General features: G+C 41.2%; 1 protein-coding gene and 1 long non-coding RNA gene across 4 annotated transcripts in view; one reads left to right on the top strand and one right to left on the bottom strand.

Annotated features, from left to right (window-relative positions):
• The window catches only part of Pard3b (par-3 family cell polarity regulator beta), a 1028687-nt gene that overhangs the window by 241556 nt on the left and 763424 nt on the right, over positions 1-23707 (bottom strand).
• The window catches only part of LOC134480583 (uncharacterized), a 28713-nt gene continuing 13609 nt past the window's right edge, over positions 8604-23707 (top strand). Inside the window, exon 1 of the long non-coding RNA XR_010055006.1 lies at positions 8604-14552. This is a non-coding gene — a long non-coding RNA (uncharacterized LOC134480583). The remainder of the gene's footprint in view (positions 14553-23707) is intronic.

The raw sequence follows: 23707 nt of genomic DNA, 5'->3' as shown, positions 1-23707 counted from the left end.
CGGAAGGGAAACCGGGAAAGGGAATAACATTTGAAATGTAAACAAAGAAAATATTCAATAAAAGGAAAGAAAAAAAGAAAAAAAAGAAAGAAGGTGGAAGCCAATTCCAGGGCAAAGGGTAAAGGCAGGTCCCAGGAGGAAGGGAGAAGACACAGGGAAAAAGGAAGTCCTTCAGCCAGGGTTTGGAATGGGAGGCATGCAACAATCATGTGAGAGCTTGGGTGGCTGGAAGATCTACCAATGGTCTCCACCACTGGCCGATGCTGACACAGGCTAGCTGATAAGGTTAGGGCAGGAGACTTCAGTGACCAACAATCGTGTGAATTAGCTAGTTTTAGAATAGTAAAGTTGTCTAATGGTTTTCTTCTGCAGAACTAAAGTGGCCAGGAGACAGAGAGAAGACGAGGCAGTTGATGGTGACTTGGCGAGGCTAGCTGGGAGGAAGGGTAGCTGGTGGAGCATAGGCAGCAACTTCCGACTATCCGGGGTTCTGGGTTAGTTGCGGAAGGATCCTGAGCTAAGCCGGGAGGGTGGGCTGCAGTTCCGGTCCAAGGAGGAAACTTGTTATTAAAATTACACACAACACATGAGAATGCCGTGGATGTATATACCTTGTCAAGTGAACTTATAAAAGAGCTCCAGATTACATTTTAGCAATGTGCCCACCCATGGAAGGTTAAGCATTTGAGAAAATCATCTTCAGGATCACCAAAGGAAAGAAGCCAGAGGCTGGTGTTTGGACCAAGGGTTATTTTCTCAGATGCTCGTCGTAGAGTGGACAGGCATGCACACGGGTCAGGAAAATCTTCAGTCTCTGATATTAATTTCTTAATCTTGTACCACACAGTCAAGTGTCAGGAGACATAAACACTGAGGTCAGTGCATTGGGGCCCTGGATATTGTTTAAAACTCAGCAGAATCTGTCTACCATTGTGTTTAGCAAGTTCAGTGCCCTTGTATAGAATATGTTTACATACTTATACGTATGTAGATAGTGCCGAAGATACAACTCAGTAGCTTACCATACATGAGGCCCTGGGTTCTATTCCCAGAGCTGGTTACAAACAAAACAAAATGTGCCACCCTGAGGCCAACGAGGGCTAATTCTTTGTAACTTCACTGCTCTTTCCAAATGACTTCATGTTAGACCAATTAAAGCAGAATATTCATTTCTCTTATAAAGCTGAGCTGTAAGAGCAATTGGACAAACTCCTGCTCTCTGTGAGGACTTCATTATAAGGATGAAGGTCTGCGACCTGCGTCTAAGGATATTGTCGACCTGATGCTACAGAGCAGTGGTTGCTGACTCGCAAGGTGTCCACACGGCCCCCGTAGTGACACTGTGGTTGAAGTGACATACATAAGAAATATGGACTGCAGACCACCCACAGCCAGAAGCAAGGAAGAGCAAACCAGACACAGGCGTAATTGTTTTTTAAGTGGCTAGCACCCACACCCAATGCAAACATCACCTTACCACCCTCTCCAGCAGCAGACTTCAGTAAGTAGTCAGGATGACACTTGAAGCATTCTTTCTCATGAAGTGAAAAGTGCCACTGCCATCTGTCTGTACTTTTAGAAATTCTGAACTAACAGCTTAAATTTAGCTTTCAAGTCGCAGGTTCCTGTCCTCAGTCTAACAGCAATTCTCAGTAGGGATCGGGAGGGGATCGGGAGAACAGCAGGATGAGGTGTTTCCTCCTGGCAACCTTGCTTCCTGGAGGTGAGCTATGGAGGCAGGGAGAAACATTGTTACCTTCACCCTGGCTGCCCCTGCTCTGTACAGCCGCTCTTCCTGTCCTCTAGAATGGTACCCATTTCCTGTGCTGGTTCAGGGCATGTGTTCACCAAATGGCAGCATAGGGAACTAGTGTCTAAATGTCTGAAAATGTCACTGAAGTTGTTTACTGCAAAGGGCTCTGCTATCCTCTTTGATTACATCCGTACCCTGCCCAAGTCCCTTAGCACACACTTGAGCTCTTCTTCCAGTGACAGTGGCTGCAGCAGAGGGGGGTTAGATTCCTCTTGTTTTTACTTGGTAGACCTTGGATGCCTGCTAGTGACCTCTCATTTTAAACAGAATTGATTAGTCTGGGAGCTGCTCTTCTGGAACAGGACTGTAACTACTGCAGGCATCACACATCATTAAGACAGACAAAGAGCAGGGGAAATGACTAAGGATCTTCCGCCCTTTTCTCCTGGGGGGATCCTTCCCTTGTTTGCAAGGGTCCCCATGTCATTCTGAAAGCATTTCCTTGGGGCATTGAAGAAAAGACGTTGTTGGGAGCAAGCCAGCAGGTAGTGGCTCTAGGGAAAAAATCTCCTGGAGGGACCCCAGGCCAAGGAAAGAAATGTGGTGTGATCTGCTGTGAGCTAATGACTGGAGCTCAACCATTACTTGTTTTTGTTCTGTAGCCTTCAATTAATTGGCAGATTAAGCTTACCCATTGTGGACAGCCTGGTGTTTTGCAGAATACAGACATCGTGGGCTGCTTATATCTAGCTAATTAATAAGTTACCATTTTTGTGGTAAAGGGGACTTAATATGTACCCTGTCAGAGTTCTTCAAAAATGTAGTAGGTCATCAAGGACTACAGTCATCACACTGCACACAACTGGGACATGTCCTCTGACCAGCTTGTGCCACCTCCTCATAATCACCATTTGGCATTCCTTTTTTTTCCCAGTACACCTGTGAGTTAGGTCACATGGCATTTGATTTTTTGGGCTTGACTTAGTTCACTCAGAATATCCTCTATGCTCATTCATGTGACTATAAATGACAGAATTTTATTTTACTTTATTTACTTTATTAATTTTATTTATGGCTCCCTTGTATAAATACCTTTTTTTTTTTAATGTTCGTTGGTTGACCTTCAGGTTGATTCCATTTCTTGTTTTTTTGTGGCTAGTACTACTCTAAACATGGAAGGGAATACCTCTGACGTGTTTATTTTAAAAACACACCTTTTGTCCTACACTAGGCCACTTTATTCGCCGACATGCTAATTCAACAGCAGAGTTTTACCTGTCAGCTAGTATCTGCTAGATTACGCACAAGGTATGGAGGACACCAAAAGTTAAGTCTCTAAAGAGCTTGTTGTCACTCACAGAGAATGTTAAACAAATGAATACACATTGCTGTTGGCCTGCGTACTGGAGGCCCCTGCATATTGGGATTATCTGCAGTGGGGAAGCACACAGACCTTACTGCATGATCAGAAGAGTCCTCCAGGATGGAGTGGGGATGGGAATCTGATATGGGTTCTGAAAAGTGAGAAGGAAAAGGGTTTTTTCTGCCAATTTCAAGGGATAGGTCCAGGTTGAAGAAGGAAGATCCACAATTGGAGAGTAAACAGGAGGTGGGGACTCAAAGATTACCTAAACACACCTCAGAAATATCAGTGAACCCTAATCTGTACCGTTCATACATGTTAATAGCAGAAACAAGGAAAGGTCTTATATCTTTGCTGCAGGTGATGCTGACACCACTAAGGACGTTGGCAGGGCCAGCGGGTGGTGGGTGGGGTTGGGGGATAACTGTTATGGCTGGCTCAACAATACAGTCTGGGAATAATCGGGTGCAGAAACCCTGACAGAGCTCAGAACACGAGCTCCAGTGAGGTAGTAACTGCCTCAATTAGGGGGGTAAGTAGTGAGAAGAGTGTGGTGGACCAAGCCATGGCTATGGGCAGGGCTAGACTTGAACTGAAACACAAACTCACAATTTATTCATGGTCCTTTTCAACACAGCCATGCACATTGTACCATCCCAGGTGCAGGGGCTGACTGCACGCTCTGCAGTGGTTTTAATCCTCCCAATCTTTCTTGTAGTCGCAGAAGAGAGAGTAAGTGTTGAGTAGATAAAACACTATCTACACTCGAAACATGCAAGATTCCCATCAAACTTAACAACATTGGAGATCACATTTTAAGAGTGCTTTGGCAGGAGAGAGGACTGAATGGTGGCGAGGAAGCATCCTGACTTCTGACTGACTCTGAAGCAGGAGGAGACCTGTCATAGAGGAGAGTTGGGAGAGGTTTTTAATATGAGAGCTTGGAGTTTTTCATCCAACTCCCCCACAATGTGAACTGGTATGTACTTTGAAGTACAAAATAGGCACAGGGCCTCTCCAGCACAGGCCTAAGACTGTTGCGTTCTACACACAGGCTCTTTGGGAGGAGGCTAGGGAGATAGCTCTCTAGGTAAAGTGCTTCTGGCTCAGCACCAACCCCCAGAACCAACATAAAGGACAGTCATAGTAGGACCTGCTCTTCTAAGGGAAGGTGGGGGGCAGAGACAGGAGAGCCTGGAAGAAGCGCAGAAGCTGGTTAGCCTGGTGATGCAGTGGTGAATGACTTAGTACAGAGGCTCTGTCTTAAGCAAGGTAGAAAGTAAAGACACATACTGGGTCTCTCTCTCTCTCTCTCTCTCTCTCTCTCTCACACACACACAGAGCACATGTGTGCACATGTACACATGCACACATACACAACAGAAATTCTTTCAGAAAAAAATATTATGGAGAGAATGAAAAGTAAGGCACAGCAATGATGGATGCTAGTTTTTTTGTTTTTTTGTTTTTTAACTCTTGGGATGAGATAATTCACTTTAGATTTGAATCTATTTTACTTTTTAACTTAAAATCTGACAACATGACACATTCCCATATACAATAAAAATTACAGCTGGAGACAGTGGCAGTATAAAATAGAAAACTTGCTTGTCATTCTACCTTCCGTGTGCCCTGGGGGATTGCTATGTTCTCTTCTCATTCTCTTATGTTCTCAAATGGAGACATTAGAGACCATACCATGGATATTAGCTATTATACCCCTTCTCCCTCAGTGGAAGCATTTCTCTGGGTAATTAAATAGTCTTTAAAGTTATAAAATATTAGCAACTCTATTACACTGTATTGCTGTCGTGCTGAATATTTACAAGCTTTCCAGTTTTGTCACTAATAGCAGGCAATAAACACAGTGGTCATCCTTATCATTTACAAATCATTTTCTAACACTGCATTTTCAACTATCAAAGTTTAAAATAATTTAAAATAAAAAAGTGTTAAATGAAAGGATCAACAGGCCTGACATAACTCAAGAGCTCTATATAATCAGTAGAACTGTTCCTATTCATGGTTCTGGGAGAAACATGGACTGTCGACCTTCTGTGTGGGTCTAAGGACTAGCCAGCCCACAGTTTCTACTGTCAGCTGCTCACAGGTAGGAGGAAGGTGGACGTACTATAATGTTTACACTCCAGCCTTCACTGATAGTTCCAGGTCCCTTTGTTTATCATAGGCTGGAAAGAAACTTAAAAGATAATCTAATCAGAGGGGCTGGTAGGGCGCCTGTCCTCAACCGTTCTAGACAGATGAGAATCTAGCTGTTTTTAAAGGTCTCAAAGATAAGGGGATTCCAAAAGTGCTCTTGATAACCCATTTCAGAGTTTAAGAAAAGTATTGTCAGGAAATTCTTTCTTTTATCTCACTTGAAGTCTGCATGCTTTAGTTTAAACTGATTTCCGTCCACTGCCCAGCCCATCAGGATAATTCATCACACAGATAGCAGTAGTAGGGGATTTCTGTGCTACCTGTTGGTGCTTACTTTTCCTAACTAAGTAACCCTGTCATCTCAACTTTAAAGATCACTGATGTTAAATGATTAATTTTCAAGCTACATTTATTTTTGCTATGCTTCTTTTAACAGCCCACACATTTTACAAGTCATGCAAAGTTCTGAATAATCATAAATGAGAACACAAGACATAGAATTTTGAGGTGTGTGACATATCTTTCCAAAATAGGTGCAGGCTTGTTGGTAGATAAAGAAAGATGGACCTCAAGCTAACTAACTTTGTGTAATCTAGTTTCCGTCTTCCCCATAGCTTCCCAGTCCCTTATGGAATGGCTCTGCTCACTTCCTGAGAGGATTCACAAAACAACTAAAAGCTCAGGACACACCCTTGGTCACAAAACACTATCCACTTATTAACAGGAAAGGGTGTGGCCTCAGGGCCACCTTGCACCCTAGGTACAGAGACAGAACTCCAGAGGTTATGGAATTTACACAGTTGTGTTTGAGTGCAGGATATCCTGGCTGCTTCTGTCTCCTGAGGTGTAGTCACAGCATGGTGGGGCAGAGGGGATTTAGGGTAGAGAGGAGACAGATTTGAGTGTCATCTGTCATCTGTCCTCTGACAAGCAGAGAACATGATAAGATAAAGCAACGACCTGCAAGTTAAGAGAGCGGTGCTCTGGCATGTGCTCTGTTCCTCAGCCATGATGTGACATTTCTATTCCTCTGGGTCTCCACAGGAAAAATGCAGTGACTTACAGAATCTTCTCAGCTCATCAGGAAAGGACATTTCTGAAATCTAAGCTGCCATAACCACCACAGAGAGGACAAACCATGAGGCTGTCATTGTGTGTGAACTAGGAAACTGTTCATTTAGGTCAGTCAGCATTTAATTATTCATTGATGGAGGATATTCAGTAAATATATATATTGTAGTATCCCAGAAGAGAAATTCATGTGTGAGGTCCACTTTTCTATCAGTGTGTGAATATATAAATATAAAACTATCTTTAACACTTCCTATATTGAATATAATAAGAAAAACAGAAGGTTGAAACTTCCAGAGAGGTCCACCATACACAAAGACAGTAGAAAGGAGGGTGGATGGATAGATGGATGGACGGATGGATGGATGGATGGATGGATGGATGGATGGATGGATGGACGGATGGATGGAGGAGAGATGGATGGATGGATGGATGGACGGATGGAGAGATGGATGGATGGATGGAGGAGATATGGATGGATGGATGGATGGATGGACAGATGGATGGATGGATGGACGGATGGACGGACGGATGGAGAGATGCTTTGCCAGATGTTGTCACAGACTTCCTTATACTGGGTCTAAGGGTCGAGTGTTGCATGGCTCATTTTGTATGGCTCATTTTTACCCCTGTTTTCTTTGAAACAATTGGGAAGACCTTGTTTCAAATAGCATTACATAAGCTCCCATGAGTCTCATGTTTCAAATTGTATCATTCTTCAACTATAGTTTATTAATTTATTCATCTTAACCTATTGTAAATATATCAGTGTGGTTAATAAAAGGAAAATGATAAATGACATGGGTTTCAACTTATTTTGTTTGGAATGTTTTTTCCCTCTGTAAAGATAAATGCCTGCTATGGTCTCCAACATGCCTGGGCACAAAGATTAAGTCCTTAATACATTAAGATACATTAATGGAAGCCAGCTATCATTAAGGTAAGTATTATGTAAATGGTCTTGGTTCTCCCTAACCAAGATAGAGAGTGGGGAAGAAAAAGAAATATTGGAGAAAATCAGTCCTGGATGTAATAAGAAAGTCTATATCTTTGAAGTGTTTCAGAATGGTGGGACCTGTCAGGTCGGTGAGGACTGTGTGCAGAATGCCTCTGTGAGAAGGCAGACTATGACAGGGTGTGCACCCTTCATCCTTTCTCAACATTTCTCTATGTCACCAGGCACTGTAATTATACTAATTGCAACCTTGATGCTGTGGCCATAGCACTTGACATTCTTACCTCGTTGTCGAGTGTGTTTGTTATCAGTGTTAAGTGTGGAGGGAATTTGAGGCCCTTCTTGAGGCATCACTGCTCTTCAGTTAAGCATCCTCCAGCTGACAATAAAAATCATACTTTGCCTTGTAATATGATATTCAAGAGCTGTGAGCAAAATGAGTCTTTGTAATCTTGAGAGGACTAATGCCTTAAGCTTGCACACAAATAAAAGATGGAGAGGATTAAAGTCAGGGAATTTACCAGGCCACTCCAACCTTGTTTGATGGGCAGGCACCTGAGAACCTGACTGCATCAAAATGCAAAACAAATGCTCTTTGTTACCAGCAATGAGGAGGACTCAGATGTCATTTCTGAGCTCCAATAGGGGACAAAGAAAACAGCACACTGGGGAATGCTAGGTCTCTTATTTACGTCATTCCTAACCAGAGAGAGAGAGAGAGAGAGAGAGAGAGAGAGAGAGAGAGAGAGAGAGAGAGAGAGAGAGAGAGAGAGAGAGATGCAAGGAGGAGATCCTGAGAATGAATTGTTTTCTAGGAAGTTTGTACCGGAAATCACAAGGTGTTTGGACTGAAGTGTAGTTGATTTAGTAGTGAGTGTTGGGAGTCCTGGACTGTAGTCAAAGGTCAAATCAAATGTATACTTTCTTCCCTTGTGATGCTGCTATGCCTGGTTTTCTTGAGGCTACTATAAGCCCCTGGTGTCTACCCTGTGTTTACATAATGGATAGCAGAGAGGAGAGGAAAAGACTCCTCAGGAAAGAAGAATTTTGCTTCTCAGCATTAGCATGTATGTTTCTCCAAGGGTGAAATCTAATTTCAGTGCCTGGTCTTAGTCAAATGCATCACTCTGCCTTGCTTTTTGCAAATAGATATTTTAGCTAAAATTTTCTGCAGATTTACAGTGTCAAGGTATATATATATATATATATATATATATATATACATATATATATATATGTATGTATATGTATATGTTTGAGGAGCCTGTGAAATAGAGATCAGTTTAAGGGAATCTGTGAAATTAATTGGAAAGACCCACTCTTCTCTATTCCATACAATCCCATAGCCCCATCTTCCTATCCAGATATCCCACTGGAGTTGTTGGATCTGGAGACAGTCTTGTGTTCTGGAAGTTTGATGGCGTTTTGATTCTGTTATTTTTTTCCCCCTGGTTGCCAGTCTCTGCGGCCCCATCTGGATTTAAGATAATCTCATAGCATAATGAATGTTATGCTGTTAGCTGCTGCTGGCTTCCTGTGTTTGAGCTGGCAGAGAACTCAACCTTGTAACCGTACTCTTTCTGCAGTGCTCTGCTGTCGTGAGTATATCCCTGGGGGAATTGGGGCATCACAGCGTTAGGGAGAGGTGCAGATGCTCCAGCGTTCTCACTTGATCCACATCCACTTCATGGACAAGCAATCGAGGCCTGCCAGGATTTGGGACTCAGCATTTTCTGAGAGAACAGCTCCATCATCAGGAATGTGGTGCAGAGGTGAAGTGGAAGGTTCAGGTTCAGAGAACTGGATTCTCTTTTCAGTGCTCTGTAACAGCAGGTAGCCATTAATTCCTCATGCTCTCCACTTCTTCACTGTCAAAACTCTGTAATAACTCTTCTTACCGATCTTACAGAACTCATGCCACATAAAGTTAGCTAGTATGAGCTAATAATGGAGTTGGGCACTTTAATAAGCTAAGAGCAAAAATGGAACTCACAGGTACTGAGACAATTAAAAGGAAAGAGAAGGTTCTGTTGGATTTATTGGATCACTTGGAGAGGATGCATTTACAAATTAGGCTAGCATGGAGAAATAAGACAGGGGGTGGTCAATGACACTGCCTGGCACTGTCATCGTGAACTGTGAAGAGTCAAGACCGGCTTCTGTCCAGGAAAGGGGCTGTGCTCACCGACTTTTGTGTCTGGAATCCTTGTCTCGTCAACAGGGAAAAAAGAAGTTAAAGAAAATGTACAAAGCAAGCAGTAACTTTTTGTGGGATGCCAAGCTGATCCTAAACCCTTGCCATTGTTTACCCTGACAAAGAGCATGTGAGGCACATATATGTGTACTGAATGCCCCTTAATAGGAACCCAGGCCACACATATTCCTTCTGAGCAAAAAACGCATGCATTTTATTCAGAATGTGCCTTGGAACCAACATCCTGAATATTATGTAACTCTCTGTGGCATTTTCCTTAAGAGAGTGATCCCAGAGTAAAGGACTTTAAGAGACAGGATGCAGATCCAGACACATCCTTGATGTTCACAGTAAAAACTACAGAGAGTTTTTGTGGACCACTCACAGTTCTGTCGTATTGGTTCTTCAGCTGGAACTACAAGGGATCATGATCAGAAAATCAGTGTTTTAGGTCTGGGGACAAAGCGCCTTGCTATAAATTCTAAGTGTGTACTGTTCAAACTGATTACTCATCAAAATCATAATTTTCTATGTCCAGCCCTTTAAGATTAAAAGTATCAAGTGTGGATGTGTGACTAATGAGGGTATCTGTTTTTAATCTATCAACAGTAAGAGGTAAGTAAAGCGGTTCAGGGCAACTGAAATTTACACTTGTGTATATATCTTTTAAACGTTTAAATCACTGTAAGTGGTCCATTTTTAAAGAATAATAAAATCTACAACTAACACAATGGGGGAGGGCTGGACATTTTTTCAGTTGTGACCCATGTCTTGAGATGCTTTCAGAGGAAGAAAATCCTCGTTCTCTGTCCCACTTACTCTGTCACTGTCTGTTTACCTGAATTAGAGCAGTATGACCGATAGAGGGGAGACATGTAATGCTATTTAACTGTAAATTTGTTGCAGAACCTATTGAACATGAAGTCAAAGTAAACTATGATTGAACAACAGAAATAAATGGCTGTAAGTACAATGGAAACACAAAAATGAAAATAAAGCAGGCTATTGTTTTTTTCTGACACTAATTGTATAATAATACCTATATTTAATGCTGGGACTCAATTTTGAGTGTCAAGCCAGGAAAACAATTGATATAAAATATCGGATTCGTCAGTGACTTTTTCTCATTGTTGTTAGTATTTTTCTAACAAGAATCTTTGGAAACCAACTCTGCTGCTGAAAACATGCCCATCTGAAGATGTTATCTCAAGGATCAAGATGAAACTCGGGCTCTAGAAATTGAATCAAGTCATGGCTTGAATGTAAGAAGAGGGTTTAGGCTTGATCAATGGTATTGATAAATGAGAAGAGAGGATGCTTCAGAGGTATTCTGTTAAACTCTATGTAGGGTGGGGATAGAGAAGGGACTGGGTGAGGAAGAGACTGCCTGTGAACCTCCATCACTGCAGAGACAGAGTGCCTGGGTAACCTGACAGTTCTTTCCATATTCATCGGGTAAGTGTATTTCTACTTCCCAGTCCCATGCATGATGACATAGATTTTTCCCTTTACCACCCCTTCTCAGTGCCTGAACCCTGACTTTACAGCAGCTTTCCAAACGTACTGTGGAAGACAATATATGTGCAGACAAGAAAACCAAGTGCTCAGTTATGCTTGGCAATTAATATCTTCCATGGATAAATCACACTGCATTCTAGTTTGTGTGCTTACTTCCTGGGAGACTTTCTTTATCTCCCTGTATCCTTAATAAGGAAGGCACACATGCCATATGAAAAAAAACTAAAGATACTAAGATGCTGTATAAAGAAAAGTGGATGCAGAGGAATCAGGAATAAAACTACTCGGGTTATGCTTGACCCAGGAGACAAGGACAAAATAACTTTCTTAGTGTGCAAAACTAAAACGCTCATGGGTTTTGGAGTGAAGAGAGAACAGAGGAGGAATAACAAGATAGAAAAGAATGAGGGGGCTGGAGTACTTTGTGCTCTTGCTAGAGAGCCCAGGTTCAAATCCTCACACCTACAAAGCAGCTCACAACTGTCTAGAACTCCAGTAATAGGGAATTTGATGCCCTTTTCTGGCCTTTGGAAGCACCAAGTGTTGATATTCTGTTTAACACCGAGCACACACATCACATGTACACAAACATACAGGCACTCACACAAACACATAAACAACAACAAATGAATTCTTTTTTTTTAAATCAATTGATAAGAAAGGTAAAAAGACATATTTAAAAGGCACAGCGCGGGCTGGAGAGATGGCTCAGTGGTTAAGAGCACCGACTGCTCTTCCAGAGGTCCTGAGTTCAAATCCCAGCAACCACATGGTGGCTCACAACCATCTGTAATAGGATCTGATGTCCCCTTCTGGTGTGTCTGAAGACAGCTACAGTGTACTCATATACGAAATAAATAAATAAATCTTTAAAAAAAAATACAGACAACTGGGGCTGGAGAGATGGCTCAGTGGTTAAGAGCACCGACTGCTCTTCCAGAGGTCCTGAGTTCAATTCCCAGCAACCACATGGTGGCTCACAACCATCTGAAATGGGATCTGGTGCCCTCTTCTGGTGTGCCTGGAGACAGCAACAGTGTGCTCATATACATTAAATAAATAAATAAATCTTAAAAAAAAAAAAGGCACAGCGCATGTACCATCAAACAACAACAACAACAATAACAACCCTAAAGATGCTATTATGCTGTATAGAGAAAAGTAGATGCAAAGGAACCATAAATAAAAGTACTTGATAAGTATAACAAAAGCTGAAACTGGACATGGTGGCTCATTCCTGTAATTTTAGCATCCAGAAGCTATTTAATGAGTTCCAAGCCATCCAGAGCTGAGTAAAGAGACCCTGTTCAAAAGAAATGAGAAAAATTCTTCAGTGCTTTTGATATGTATAGACTATCTCGTTTTCTTCTACAAACGCATGATTGAACTTGAAATGACAAGAAATAGTAGCTTCCGGTTGTCACAAAGCTGGTGTGTGGCAGAGCTGGACAGAGACCTATGTGGATGGGTTGCCAAGTCCCTGGTCTTGCCCAGTGTTCTGCATGCCCTCCTAGGGTACCACAGAGCATGAGGCAAATGAGTATCTTTGCTGGCTGACTGTAGACAGGTTCTGTAGTATATTATAGTAAGAAGAAGTAAGGTTGGATTTCTACATCCTTTAACTAGGTGTCAATCTAGAATGGAAATAGACTGAAAAAAATCAAAATATAAGGTATTGGGCTATTGGGATCACTCAGTATGTCAAGGTACTTGGACAGAAAGCCTGAATTCCTGAGTTTGATAAATGAATCCCTTAGTGAAAGAGCTGACTTTTAAAAGCTGTTCTCTGATCTTCATCACATTGCTTTGTATGCTCACGAGTGTATACCCATGTGCGTGTACATGCCACACATACCACAGACCGCCCCCCTTCACACACACACACACACACACACACACACACACACACACACACAGAGAGAGAGAGAGAGAGAGAGAATACAACAAAGCTAAGAGAATATAGGGAAATAGTTTTGTGGCTTAGAGAAGAAAATATAGGGAAATATTTTTGTGACTTGGAGGTAAGAAAATATTTCTCAAGATGCTGAAACACAACCAGTGACCGTGTCTAGTAACTGGTATATGGGAAGCTTGACTGCTGCAGAACGAAGCATCTTGTACTTAGGTATGCACTGACATATTTGATGGTACTACAAACTGATGAGGAAAAAATCAACAGAATAAGACGTCTAAGAAAAGATGTACAAGATAAATAAATAATAAATACAACAGGGACTTCTAAGACTTATAACAAGCCAATAGGAATACATAAAACACACTGGTAATGGAAGAAATCCATATACAGGTACATGAAATACAGCTTGATATGTGATTAGAAAGATGAAAATTGGAAAGGTGAATGATACCAAGTATGGGTGAAGACCTTGAGCACTGAAAACGCTCATGTTAGAAATGTAATTTTGTATATAACTAGACAGCAAGAAAATAATAAAATAAAATAAAATAAATTTAAAAATTCATTTATTCTCTACTCTCTATGATTCCAAGGCAGAAAAATTTCCTCAGGTCCTTTACAAGGTATACAAAAGGATGTTTCTTTATGCCATTGTATGTTAAGGGAGTTTGGAAGCTAAATGGTTGCCCATCATTCGGGACTATAAAAATAAAATAGAGCAGATACACACATAAAGTAAAATTAAAGGAACAAATAAGATTGACATGGAATTATGTAGACTTGGAATTAAAGACAATGTTGAATCAAAGAAATGAGGAATGAAAACATTTAGATGATTCTAGTTTGGAATAGCATAATACTATTTTTTTAAAGCTAAATCTGTCTGTTTAAAGGTAGACAGTATGACTTGGTGAGAGCCAGCGTGGCTAGCATGTGCGAGGCCTTGGGTTTGTTCCTTGGCAGCATTTAACATTGCTAATAAATAACTTTCACTGTGGATATATCTAAACATCTTAAGTAAATGTGAAGCAAAAAAGAAATTAGGAACATGGATCAGGAGAGGCCATTAAATAGAAGATTTTCTGTAGACAATGACAGTAGAGCCATGAGTAAGAGCTGTTGTTCAGACTCAGTCAGAAGACATAGAAGCCAATTAGGTGACATATCACAATGGAAATGGGTGGCAGAGGATCCAGACACCCAGAGAGCATGGACACTATTCTTTTTACATGTTACATGCTATATGGGGAAGATAACGCATGCTAGTATTAAGAGAGATTTCTAAAGTTGCATTCTCCTAAAAGCAGAAAGGTGAACTTTTAAGCATGGCCGTTTAACCATTCATAAATTGGAGGCATTGGTGAGAGGGAGCCATTTTTCCTGAACCAATAAAGAAAAGTTAATGATAGCAACAGTAGGAGAAAGGTTTGGGGAGGGAAAGCAAGCCTGCCTGGAGCCATTCCCAAACATCACAAAGGCACTAATCCCCGTCTTCACCATTCAGTCCACAGTTCTCTGCGGGCCTGAAATGTTAAGAAGCAAGCTGTCTACAAGCCATGCTTCCCAATATCTGAGGGAGGCAAAGCTCTGCAATCTGAGAGAGAAGAATAAGACAGCTTCAAGGTGAGTGTGCAAGCAAACGAAAGAGAAAAGAAAGGAAAAGACAAGACAGCATGAAAGAGAAAGGGAGGGAGAAGACAGAGATCAAACAGTAAAACCTGACAAGGAGTGGAGGCTACACAGATGAGTAGATTGCAGAGCCTGGGAAGGTAAGAAATGGGGGTGTGATGAAACAGGAACAGTATAAACTATGATCGGCCTATAATCCAAACTCAACAGGGAAGGACTGGATAAAACCAGTTGTGTTGGGAGGGGTTAAATCTGAGAGTAAGCTCAGGCTTGAGAAAAAATGCAGGAGACAATAAAAGGAATTGTTAACGTATGTTTAGAGTGAACTGGAGGTATGATTCATACCCCCCTGGGGGCAGATATTACAGAATTAGCAGATGACAGGAGAGACAACAGTGGCCATTAGCATTCCAAACGCTCCTCTCTTTCCTATCAATGAGAATGATCTTCCTACTAAGCCACAAAACAACAGATTAGGAAGGAACCGAAGCCCCAGAGAGGAGATAAAACTACAAGGGATCATCTAGCTCCTTTATATGAGTCCATGTCCCTGGGCCTAAATGAATCTCAGCCCATCTCACTGAAGGATCTCTTCCTGGCTGCTGGGCTGCAATAAATTCACTCTGGGAGAGGTGAAAGGCGCAGAGGACCCAGACCAAAGTCACACTTTTAAAGGAGTGGGGTGGGGGAGAGAGGACCAGAGCCAAAGGCACTTTGAAAACAACAGGATTCCGCCTTATAGAAACTACAGAGAGATAAATAAGAATAGCAAAGTTGCTAAGGACAGAAAAGGACAAGGACCTACCAAACTCACTTATTTTCTTTCCTAAAGGACTGGCTAATGGGGCCAGGCTGTAAAGATCTTTATCTTTCTCAAGGTGGTTTGGTGAGTCAGTAGTTAAGCTCGAGCACCCAGACAAGTAGTTATTTAGATTCCTCTAAAGCCAGTGCTACCTAGGGCTTCCTTATCAATTTAGGGCTTTCTTATGCCTTAGGCAAATATTCAGCCCTGATTGTCCCCTCCCTCTTTCCAGCGGCTCCTGGAGAGGCCATGCTCTCCTTCCTGGTGACATTGGAGCCTTCAGAAAGATCACAAACTACCATGGACTTTTTCAGGAAACTCCTACGTATGCTTTGATTTTCTCAGCTGAAGACTTTCTTGTAACCTTTAGAAGCTTTTGCTTCACACACTTCTATTTCCCACTGTTTAATGAGAAGACTATGTCTCTTCTCTATCCTAGTCTGTAGAGTAATAATCTTCTGACTTCCCTCACTTATGCAAAATCACACACCTCCATCAGCACACACCCAGCCCTGGCAACCCTTCCTCTCCTGAACTCTTTCCCCTGTCTCCTCCACCTTTCTTTAATGTCTCTTCCTTCTTTCTTTCCTTTTCTCCCTTATGCTCCTTCTTAGAAAAGTCTTGTGCACCCATGTATGTATGTGTTCACATGTGGGAGATTATAGAAACACACATGGCATAACAGGTATGTGGAGGTCAGAGGACAAGCTTGGGTATCATCCTTCTTCACTGAGGCAGTCTGACTTGTTAATGTAACGCATGGCAGGCTAGCTGGCTCCCAAACTCCTGATAAGTTTCCTGCTTCTGAGTCCTATCTCCATGTAGGTTAGTGGTTCTCAAGCTCTGGGTCACTACTCCTCTGGGGGTCACATATCAGCCATCCAGTATGCCAAATATTTGCATTACAATTCACAACAGTAGCAAGATTTCAGGAATGATGTAGCAATGGGATAATTGTGTGGTTGGGGGCGTTAACACAAGACAAGGAACTGTATTAAAGGGACTCAGTGTTAGGAAGGCTGAGAACCACTGTGATAGATATGTGCTGGGATTGTGCATGTGTTTTTGTGTCTGACTTTTACAGGAATTCTGGGGATCTGAATTCAGGGTGTCAAGCTGGCACGGCAAGTACTTTACCCACTGAGAGATCCTTCTGCCCCCCTTCCCCCATCCCCAACTCACATTTCAAGACATGGTTTTGCTATGTAGGCCAGGAAATCCTCCTGCCTTTCCTACTTCAGAGTTGGATACAGGAATGTGTTACCATGTTTGGTCATCTCTTTGTTTCTTAGTGCTTATGAGCCAGGCTATAATTTATCTTCTAAATAAATCCCACTCAAGAAGTTTTTATGCAGTCTATTCTGTGCCCTACACCCTATCCAAAGTGTGTAAGACACACTCCTGTCCTCAAGTACATCAGCGTCACCATCAAACATGAGCACATGCATCTGAGAACCCTTGGGAACTGCTTGTACACCATGATTAAGTACTAAAACATGCCCCTCCCTCCTCCTCACTTCCAGTACCTTGTGTTTCGTGGGTACTCAATACTTTTCTTTGTTTTATTAATGAAAGAGTGAATAAACATATGTTGGTTCAAATTCAAAATTCTAGAAGTCTGGAAAAGAAAGGACCACAGTGTCCCACTGATGGAAAGCAGCCATATAATTATTACTCTGAGAAGAAACATAATATTTATAGTTTGAGTCTGGGGAAGAGAAACTACCTCCTCAAATTGCTTGTTTACTCTTAGTGGAAGGACGGATGTTCTTTTGTGTATACCCAGCAGAGCTTCTCAATGAGGGACTTAAGTCAACTTTAAACTAATCTCATAAATGTTTTCCTATGATTGTCCTATCATCAAATGTATAAAATGCAAATATTTATAAGTCTGAAATTCTATTTATTGTCATTATCATCATCATCATCATTATCATTATTAGTTAAGCTACCTTTAAATATAGCCAAGGCACAATATACAAAGCTTGGTAAAGGAATCTTTATAAGAGGACAGAAGGGAAGTGACTCTTGGGCACTGGGCAAGAATAGATAGCCAGGGCTTGCCTAGAACCCCCACTGGTCATCACATGCTAATCTGAATTTCTGGTGACTTAGAAAGAAAGAGAGACATGCCCACTCATCAAACTCTCGGGTGGCTTTGAATCACACACGCTCTTCCTGACACTGTTACAGAGTAGTTGTCTCACTGTTGAAGCAGCACTTTCCATGGCTCATTCCAAAATTCCTAAGTTTTGACCTACGATTACTTGCCAGTGAAGTGTAGGACAAGCTCCATTTAGCAACTACCCATTGCCCAGTGATGCTATTTTTTGGGTGAGAAATCTCTGTAGTCCCTGGAATGTACCTCTTTGGAGACATCATTTCCTCTCGTAGCACCATAAGGCAGCTTGAAAGAGAAAGAACCTTCATGAAGAAGTAAATTCTAAAAGGACTAACCACTTAGCTCCCCAGAAGCCCAGCTTCCTGGCCTGTTCAAGAAGAACTCTATTTTCCCTTTATAGCCTTGTTGAGATAACATTGAAAGTAAATGAGATGGTGTTTATTATAGAGTTTAGCATCCTCTAAAGTTCTTTATGCATGTAAGATGCTATTTTGGTACTTTTGGTTATGTGTTTTGTTTCTGAAATACTAGCATGCTATGAGAAGCTACCAATTGGGAGTGAAAAGAACATCAAGCTATAAGTCAGTCATTTGATTTTAATGCCAGCTTGTTTGATGATAGGTAAATACATCTCTCCAGGCAGGCACTAGTCTTATCCACACAACACAAATTTCCATCATAGCATTTAACAAGTCTGACATCGTTTTTAGCTCCCTTCTTTGGCAAAAAGGGTTCCTGATCTGCATCAGGTAGCAACCTTGTGCTCTTGACTTACAAAGATAGGCCATTTCTTTGAGAAAGTTATCAGATACCCAGAACATCCCATAATGTGTTCTTTCTGTTAGTGGATTAGAGACCCAATCTCCATACACCAAGTTCAACTTAGGGGCCATGGATGCCAAATAGATAGAATATGACAGTGTCCCATGAGATCTTATTCCACAAGACTGCTCATGGATTATAAGAGCAGAAAGGTGGGCAGCGTGCCCAGTGTAGGACGAGGATCGGGGGTATCTTCAAGGAAGGCTTTCTGGGTAAACTATAATAAACCTTGCATTTGTCCAGGGATACATTTGTATTTTTCTCTTTGCATTTCTTCCTCTGATGCTTTATGTTCTCTCCCTGATAGTCAATTTGTAGAACACGTCACGGCCAAGTGGTAGCCCAGGCTGGACAAAATAAGGAATCAAGGACATCTGTAGGTAAATCCCCAAAGAACATTAATCCAGCCAAATCACATTAGATTTTTTTTTTAAAGTAGGAAAGCAGAGTTTATTGTGATGTTTGCCTCAGTGTGTTTTAGGAGACTTTGGAAAATAGAAAGATGAAAACTGATTTCTTCCTTTGTGTTTTATAACCAGTGCTGTGCATGTTACTAGAATGGTGTTCTTTCAATTTGATGACGAAACATGCACTGGTTTTCATGATAACAATAAAACCAAACAGAACCAGCAGCTGTGGGAACTAGTCAGAGGCTGGAAAGGAAAGGGGATGGTGGCTCACGGCTACAGAGTCAAGAAGCATGCCTGAGGTGTGAAGGGGGATAGGAAAACCCCAGACTGTGGGGAATCATGTGCTCCTTGACACTTTACATCACAAGAATTTGATATGTACTTGGCACCATAACAGAGGCTAAATATTACCTGTGTATCTGATCTGAAATGGTTACTCTTATGTTCTTGTGAAATATTTAACTGAAGGAGCTACAGAGGCAAATCAAAGCCAACATTCTGCTTACCTACAAGTATCTGCCAATCTAATAATCTCCAGATAACTAAATAAAAAGTTACTTCATACTGTGGCTGGCATGGATCTCTCCTAGAACTGTGAAGTTAATTACCTTAAAAATTGAGTCCTTCAGGTTTACCAGCAACCATCTGAAACCAATTTACAAGCGCCCCTAGAATTCAGGACACGAAAAACCACAAAAATCTGAAATAAATATCCATCCACAAAAGACAATCTATAACCGTACACCACAAAGAAAAGCTCTCCTATTTCTTCTTTTCTTCCTTCACACATGGTTTAAATATACACTCCTCCTCCACTTGATGTAAGACTCTGTTATCATTATGCGGGAAACCTATAATATGCCGACCCTACAAAAAGCATGGAGCTCAATTACCTAGCCGTCTTTATGTACACTTGAGATCCCAGGCTCTCGTGGATATCTGTACCGAGAGCAAAGCGAACAGATTCCGTCAGCTGCAGGACTATTCATCCCCATGTCCTCTACATCTATTTCAGGCTATGAAAGAGCCCGCTACTCCATAAAGAGTGGTTTTCTTTTAAACAGTTGGCTTTGGTTGTGTTTCTTCACCTCAGCAATAGATGCACACCTGGGAGGCAGGCAGTTTGACAGGAAGACTTTGGGCTGCTATATAAACAAACACAGCAGCAGAAGCCATCATGCCCTTGAAGGGAAGGCTCTGCTCTTTTAAAGAAACGAACCAGTTCTTTTGTTTCTGCGTACATTTCACTTAGTTTGATGACCTTGAGAGAGGCCAGCAACCCAGCTTCCACACTGAGCAACCCTGAGTTCTAAATTCAGAGAAAGAACCAGAATGCATCACTGAAAAGGGACTGATCTCCCTGCCCCCTTCCACTTGCTCTTGAGTTGGAGCTCCTGGTGTGTAGCTACTGCACAGAGAATCTCAGAAATCCCTTCTGGGGAGCCTTCATTATTTGGTCAGCTGCGTTCTCCATTCTTTGTTTTTTTCTGGACTGTTGAAGTTAATGCATGTTAATTGTACATATTAATGGGTGCAATATGGGATTTCCATCCATGCACACAACATGAATTGGTCATGCCCACCCTCCCTTGTGTCATTCTTGCCCCGCCACGGCACTCTTCCCAGGACTGTGTAAGCACCATCCTATTTTCAGTGGCCTTTTGGTTGTTATTTCCAGAGATGGCAGAGAACATGGGTTCTCATTTCTTGAAAGCTCCCAGTGTCTGCTGTAGTTTTTTGTTCCTTTCTGTCACTATGCAGTTCAAACTGCACAGGATACTAGCTAGGCACTAAGCACCAGGCACAGATGGTGACGCTCCCAGCACTTAGCCTCCCTTTGCAGGTTTCTGAACATGCCCCATTTCTTCCCAAAGGACGTGGTCTAAGTTCAATTTATTTACACTGATGGACAAGGAAACAAGATAACGGATACCATAGCCAGAGGGATGACATCATTAAAACCATGGGTGCCATAGGTATATGATTACTTTTATATCATAAGTGGGGTGGAAAACAAAGAGAGGGAACAATGATTTAATTTAATAATCACTGTCTCACCAGCAGTTGTCATGCCGACAGTGCATTTAAAAATATCCCAGGATACAGTCACCATTTGAAAAACAGGTAAACCAGAAACATTTTTTTTTTCAATTTGAAGAGAAAACCCTGAAGACGGAATCAAGACTACGAATTTTAGGAAAGTTGTTCTTAGCATGAATTTAATTTATAAATTGTAAAATTTAAAAAACAGTACTAAGTGCCAAATGAGGCAAAATGCTTTTTTTTTTTTTTGGCATACATGACCATGTAAATAAATAATGAGAAAAAGAGAAAGATCAAGAGTACAGTTTTCTAAATGAGAGAGAAATTTCCTACATGCTAGACAGAAATTAAACAGAGACATGGACACTGTGTATCTTTCCACATGAGGTCAGAGATCTTCATTCTTAGAAATGTTAAAAACTATTGTGGAAAACTGAAGGTTTTTTAGCCTTTTATATCTTATTCTATGTGCATGGATGTTTTGCTCGAATGTAACTGTGTACCATGTACAGGCCTGGTGCCTGGGGAGTCCAGACGAGGGCATTGGCTCCCTAGGACTGGAGTTACAGACAGTTGTGAGCCGTCGTATGGGTGTTCGGATTTAAGCCTGGCTTCTCTACAAGAGCAGCTAGTGTTGTGAACTGCTGAGCCATCGCTCCAGCTACCCAGGCAAGTATTGTAGGGGAAAATCTCAAAACCATTTTCTGTTCAAAGCTGTTAGGGTTACAAAAAAAAAAAATAGATTTAGAGAAGACCACTTGTGATTTTTGCCTCTGGCTATTAAGGTACCATTTTTTTAAAACCATGATTAAAGGTTATAAAAAGACAATAAAGGCAAAGAAAATAGTATTTTGGGAAATGCTCATAAACATCGTGGTGGAGGGGAACCTGGCACAAAAATAGCAGCACTTTGGGGAGGAAGAGGGAGTTATATTTTGAACAAGATTATACTCTCTCATAAAGCCAATATTATTTCAGCGCAATCAAGTGCATCACTAATGTGCAAAATCTAACTTTATGAGATGCAGCGAAGCCGAGGAGAAAGTTGCCTTTGAGTGATTACTCTGAAAGTCTAATCAAAGACATTCTCTCCCATTATCAAACACAGATGTGCAAACCAAGGAGATGGTTTCTTATTGAAAAAGATTGGCAATAAGATTGAGGACCCTGAATTGAATTCATCTCCTCATCATACCAAATTCTCTATATACCTGGGAGGCCCTTCAAAGTCGACACTCCCAGAATAATGCTCAACACATGTTTGCCTGTGATGTGCCCTCAGCTCACATCCAAATCTGCATGAGCCAATGTGGAGCCACAGGTCTTTCTGATGTAACAGCAGCACACAAGGACTACTGTGCCAACCAAAAAAATCTCCAGTTGTTGGCGTAGAGCTAAGGAGGGCCAGCTGAGCCATCAGACTAGAGACATTATGTCAGTCAAGACCCTTTGCTGCTGTGTTGGCCTGAGTACTTTTGGAGTAGCTGTTTGTGCTCATAGTTTGAGAAACTGAATTCAAAGAGGTCGATATGCCATCAGGTGACTTAATCAAACGAAATCCCAAGGAATACAATGAGAGAGAGAGAGAGAGAGAGAGAGAGAGAGAGAGAGAGAGAGAGAGAGAGAGAGAGAGACCCATTTTCCTCCTTTGGGGCCAAAACCTATCTTTCAAAATATTTTATTCTATGATCGGGGAGATGTCAGGCATTGAAGTGCTATCTAGTCTTAATTAAACCTCAGTTTTCATTTCAAAGGTTAATTATACCTTCAATTCTTATCTCTGGAAAATGCTAATGAAGAAATTCTTAAATAAAAATGAATAATTAATACTCAAATTTAAAAAAAAAACTCTTAAGTTTAGGTTTTAAAAATCCTATCTTGAAGTGAAAGTTGGGTCATGTAGATATATGGGTTTCTTTACATGTTATGATTTGAAAAAAATAGATTAACAACAGAAAATAAATTAGATGCTATCTGTCATCTGCCTATGTAAGACCTATAGATGTTTAGAACATAGGAAGGCAGTTCAGGCCAGACTGGCTTCCCCTTCACATTTTCTAAATTCTCCTTGTAAGATTTATGTAATGTGTTCTTACATACATGACATATGCAATGTTTTTCACATTCTCTAAATAAACAGCTAATGTAACAGTGTAAAAGAAGAAACCAAGCTAAAGAGAGTACCATTTCATCTCTTATTTTCTGTAGATTTTTTCCAATATGTTATTCTATGTTTCTGCCCCCAGCTCCAGCCATCATTATTAGCAAAGAATGCAGAGGCCAGCAGTACAGGGATAGCTATCATTTGGTGAATGTCGTAATAAACACATTATGATCCTCAATGCAGTGGGTAATGGGCCAATATATGCACAATGTCTATTCTAAGATTACCTCTATCCCATATGCATTTTCCCCTATTTTACCTGAACTCCCCCTTTTCAATTTGCTTTGATTTCCCAGAATTCAACAAGTCCTTTGAAGTCATCAATCACATAGAATGTCTATTACCATCATTGTTTGCTTTTCACTGTTTTGTGTCTAACCCTGTCTAAAAGAAGAGTCTCCCTAACTGTTTGAGTTCATCAGTTAATGGACAGTAGTGAAGGGCAAGACTCAGTGTCAGGGAACTAAACATTAGCATGTATGTTTCTCAAAGCCAATGGTTATTCAGGAGGACTGGGGCTCTCAGTCTATCCTTCCCATTATTTTCAAAGGTCTAGAAGCTAATCATTTTGAGTCAGGAAAATATCATCATTTTCATGAATTGGAAAGCCATGTTTTAGGCAATCCTGGCCCATGTGGCTCTTTGTCTTCAGTCTAGTGTTCTTTCCTAAGTAAGGTCACCAATTCTTTCCCTTCCCTCCTTTCTTTCTTCTTTCCTTCCTTCCTTCATTTCTTTATTTTTTTGTTTTTTTTTTTCCATTTTGCTTGTTTTTTTTTTTTTTTTTTT

The sequence above is a fragment of the Rattus norvegicus genome, chromosome 9, assembly GCF_036323735.1.
Source record: "Rattus norvegicus strain BN/NHsdMcwi chromosome 9, GRCr8, whole genome shotgun sequence".
Classification (NCBI taxonomy): domain Eukaryota; kingdom Metazoa; phylum Chordata; class Mammalia; order Rodentia; family Muridae; genus Rattus; species Rattus norvegicus.
Note: the sequence above shows the minus strand (reverse complement) of the source record. Positions and strands in the feature narration are given on the sequence as shown.